The 5012-nt window shown below is 36.6% G+C and overlaps 1 pseudogene; it reads right to left on the bottom strand.

Annotated features, from left to right (window-relative positions):
- LOC102177441 lies at window positions 989-1257 on the bottom strand (annotated as a pseudogene).

Here is a 5012-nt window from a genome sequence, read left to right as displayed (position 1 = left end):
AATTGATACAAATGAACTAAATATAGAAAATTTCAACAAATAAGTAGAAAATATTTCTAAAAGAAAAAATTTACGATGGAAAAATATAGTCTCTAAAATGAAATATTGAGAAGGAAGTCTTACTGGCAGAAAGAAGATGTCAAAGAATAGATTCAGGAAGTTTGAAGACAGATTAATAGAGATAATATTATTCAAATTGAAGACGAGAGGAAAAAATTAATGAATAAAATTGTCAATGGCCTTAAAAAAAAATAAAATGAAATAAAATAAAGTAGTACAACTGAGGAAGACCCACTTCTTTGAAATGTTATTTATGGCTATATAATAAGCTATAAGTCCTCAAAGTCAAGCATGCTTTATCTCTATAACAACCTTATTTATCTATAAATTAATGTCTAGAAGTTTGTATCTCTTAATTCCCCTAACCTATTTTGCTCTTCCTCAACTTCTAGCTTAGCAACCACTAGCTTGTTTTCTCTGTCTATGACTCTTTCTGTTTTGTGCTTATTGTTTGGTTTTTCTTGGATTCTGCATATAATTAAAGTCATATGCTGTTTGTCTTTCTCTGTCTGGCTTATTTCACTTATCTAAGCCCAGCCATGTTGTTGCAAATGGCAAGACTTCATTCTTCTTTTAAGGTACATGTGTGTGGCAGAGAGGGAAGTGGGATTTCAATGTATTTTACTTTGCTAAAGTAAAATTGGCCATAAATGAGCCTATTTCTTTCTTTGTTTCTTTTTTTTGGTGTTGACAAATTTGTTTTAATATATAATGTATATATACACTCACACACACAGTCACAGGCCAGCGTGACAAATACCTTTCCCTGCCTGGGAAAGGGTGCCATCATACTGTAGGCTCCTGGAGACTCTCCAGAAGGAGCCCAGGCCTGGCAGTCTTCACAGGTGACACCCAACGTGGGGCGGGGGCACTTTTATTAGACAAGTGGGAAAGGATGGGCTGCACCTTAGGTGTACTGTCCGGCACCTCACACAGGCCCAGAACTCTGCTGCACCCGCTTTAACAGCTCCTCATCCTGCATAGACAACTCTGTCAACTTCTTGCCCATCCGGTCATGGATGTCCAGGTCCTTGGAGACACACCGGTCCAGGCACATGGACTTGCCCTCGGACAGCTCTGCTTCCTTGCAGTGGGGAGGCATGCACTTCCGGTGGTAGGCACTGGTCATTCTGTTGTACATGTTGACCATCATCTCTACTCTGGCTCTGCGGCCAGCTAGTCCCTGAGTGGGTCCATCTCAGCCCTGCGCCCTGGAAGAGATCTCCTGCGGGCTTCCTAGTTCCGCGCGCGTGGCCAGGGCAGGGCGGAAGCACGTGGGGAACAGCCGGAGGGAAGTCCCGCCAAATCAGCCTATTTCTATAAAAAGCGATAAATACTTCGGACCCCCTAAATTCCTTTATACCTTCTATATTCAGAAGATGTAGTTATCCTTTTAGTGGACAGTACTTCTTAGAAGGGATTCTTCAGATTGCCTAATGGATGACTGCTTGACATATCCAGAGATATACGTTAATAACTTTAGTCCTGCTTTTGACATGAATTAATCATTTCCCCCCTTGAGATTCTCTTTCACACAGTTAAGTTCTCTCTACCCATTTCTGATAAGGGTTTTTGTAGTGGTCATTATCTCAGATTGGGGCAGATTTTCTCTGAGATAGCTTACCTCTCTGAGGTGATCTAAAGGGAAATCAAAAAGTTCGAAAAGTAATAGTCTCATGTGAAAAAGGAAAGAGGGAGACAGAATTAGATGAACTGAAAAGCTTTACTTTGCAGTGCTGAAAAAATTGTGGTTATTCAGTGGCTTTAGGACTCATATTAAGTATGTTTCACCCCTCCATTATTCAATGATCTCTAAAATGAAACCCACCAAAGCAGCTTTCATTGCAGTTAACTATTTCCAGAATATATATAAACAATCATATATACTGAGAAGTATATTGGGAATCAAATAAAAACATCTGAATTTATCAGTGTATTTTGATAAGAATTTTTATTTAATATTTATCCCTTTAAAGTTGAGGAAGATGTAGGGCAAGCTAAGAACTGCACCCCATAAAGCACAAGCCAGTCTATTTTTTAAAAGTATAAAGAAAAGCAGATACGTATAAATATTCTGAAACAGATGAAACAAAAATGAGGCTAATGACTCAACATTTTGGATACTTAACAGTGGGTTGACTTAGTTTTAGTTCCAGGCACGGGCAAAGGTTCAAATTGAAACTCATTTTATTCAAACTGGTTTTCCCACCATCTTTAGTTACATCGTGACTGAACTCCCACCACTCTGCCTCAAATACCAAACATTTTGCCAATACTTTTACTGGATTAAAGAAAGAGCTGAAGTAAACATGTTGTGATATCCCCAAAGAACACGTATCTTTTTTTTCACTAGTTCCCTGTATTTTCTAGAGTCTTTCATTAATGTGAGACTGAACTCAAACAAGACCACATCTTTGCCGCCAGCTATTTTTGTAGAGAAATCATCTGTAAAGGACAGACACATTCAGTTCATTGCCCAGCCAACTTCCAACTAAGTCCAAACCCATTTAGCTGCAAATCCAATATCATTATTTTGTACAAAATGTCTAGCCACTTTCTTTTAGACTACAATCCTTAAACTTTGTGCAATCCAAGGAATGCCTGTTTATCTATCATATAAAGGAAGGAAATGGCTTCATCTTGTCTGAGAACCCTAAGATATCCTAGAAAACCTTCTAGATCTACTATGCAGTGACGCTGATAGATTAAAGCCATGAACTTTTCTTCCTCTCACAGTAATATTTTAAGGTTTATGGAAACCATATAAAACAAACTAGATTTGTTCCCATAATCTCAGACTTCTGGGCTTAGTTATTGATTTGCAAAAACCCACTTACACAGGAAAATTTAAAATGTGCCTGTTACCAAAATACTTTGGAGAATATTAATTTTTGCCTCAAGAGTATCTTAAAATTACCTCATTCCACTGCTGTTACCCACTTCTATCCTAGTGTGAACTGTTTCTTCACAGTGGAAGGACTTATATTCTTTTTTCCATCTCTTTTGCATAGCATCAACTGATTCAAACCAACCATGGTTCTTTAAAAAAAAAAAGATATAGTCGATTTACAATGTTTCAAGTGTACAGCAAAGTGATTCAGTTATAGGTATATTTAACTATTCATATATATATTCTTTTCAGACTCTTTTCCATTATAGGTTATTATAAGAAGTTGAATATAGTTCCCTGTGCTATACAGTAAGTACTTGTTTATCTATTTTATATATAGTAGTGTGTATCTGTTAATAGCAAACTTGTAGTTTATCCCTCCTCCCCACCTTTTTCTCTTTGGTAATCATGTTTGTTTTCTATGCCTATAAGTCTGTTTCTGTTTTGTAAATAAGTTCATTTGTATTATTTTATTAGATTCCACATGTAAGTAATTTCATATATTTGTCTTTGATGTTCTTTGCTTATTGTAATAATCTCTAAGTCCATCCATGTGGCTGCAAATAACTTTATTTTATTTTTTATGGTCAAGTAATATTCCATCATATATATATGTATGCATGTGGTCGTATGTGTATACCATATCTTCTGTATCCATTCATCTGTTGATGGACATTTAGTTTGCTTCCATGTCTTAACTGTTGTAAATAGTGCTGAAATGAACACTGAGCTGCATATATCTTTGATTTAGAGTCCTTTTCCAGATATATGCCTAGAAGTGGGAATGATGGATCATATAGTAACTCTATTTTTAGTTTTTTAAGGGAACCTCCATACCCATGGTTCTTTTTTCCCTCAACTGTGTCTTAGTTCCCCACAGATGCCATCAAACAGTTACTCTAAAGGTTTCCACATTTGAGTTGTTCTCAGGCAAGAGTCTCAGGCTGAAGGTAAAGGACACAGGAACAGAGAGATCCCAGGATGGTTGGTGTGCTTGATTGAAATGAAGGAATCCTACTTTGTGCCAGAAATGACTGTTTATGCTTGGAACACAATAAGTGCTATGGTAAGTTATTAGCAATGCATTTCAGTTAAGACCAAAGGCTTGGTCATAATTACAAAAAAAATCACAGAGATTTGTAAAAGGAGCACATAATACTTTGGGTAATTCTGATAGCTTATCACACTATTCCAAATAAAATTAATCTGTGAAGCAAACATGACACACAGGATTCAATCAGTGATCAGTTATAATTATTTTCTGTGTGTGGTCTTGGAATGTAAGAAATAGGATTCTGCCAGTAGCATGTCATTTCCTGCCCAGTTATGCCCAAAAGGCCAAGTGGGTTTATGTGTTCGTAGAAGAGTATGAGTTTGGTCTGATAATGAGCTTTAGTTTAAGATTGGCGATCAATTACGTAAAGCTGTTCCCGTCTAAATAAGCATCTTGGAGATTATTACATTACTTAAAAGTGAAGTGCTGTAATATGTTGATTTCACAGTATTGAATCCTGCCAAAAGTTGGAGACGTTGTACAGTGTTCCTATTGGGCTGTTTACAGCCTGGAGCTTGTCTGCTTCAGTCCTTATCTGTATCATGACCACAGTGTTACATAGGTACTAGTTGTCTCTGTATTCAAGATACAGAGATATACCTTGCATTAAGATAAAATATCAGAGGAGATATCATGGAAGGGCTTTATATATAAATATATATATGAAGGTAAGGGTGAGTGGGAGGTGGACTGGGAGGATGGGAGTGTTCCCTAGTCACGTCAATTCACACTTTAAATACATAAAAAAATCATCTAAAAAATAGTCTGATCATTGCTTTAATTAGTCCCTGGTTCAAGAGTATCTGTCCTGAGACTAAGCATTTGCTATGGACCACTTACATGGCAATCAGAGTGGTAAAACCATCATGTCTATCAATCAGTCACATTATCTTTCAGTATATTATTTTGCTGATCAGATTGTGAAAAGTCATATTTATTCAAAGAAGTAATTCAGACAAAAGGAAATATAACCAAAATGATATAATGTGGGTGAATTTGAAGGAAATA

This window comes from Capra hircus, chromosome 9 (genome assembly GCF_001704415.2).
Source record: "Capra hircus breed San Clemente chromosome 9, ASM170441v1, whole genome shotgun sequence".
NCBI classification, from domain to species: Eukaryota; Metazoa; Chordata; class Mammalia; order Artiodactyla; family Bovidae; genus Capra; species Capra hircus.
The sequence above is the reverse complement of the archived record's forward strand: the minus strand, read 5'-3'. Positions and strand labels throughout refer to the sequence as shown.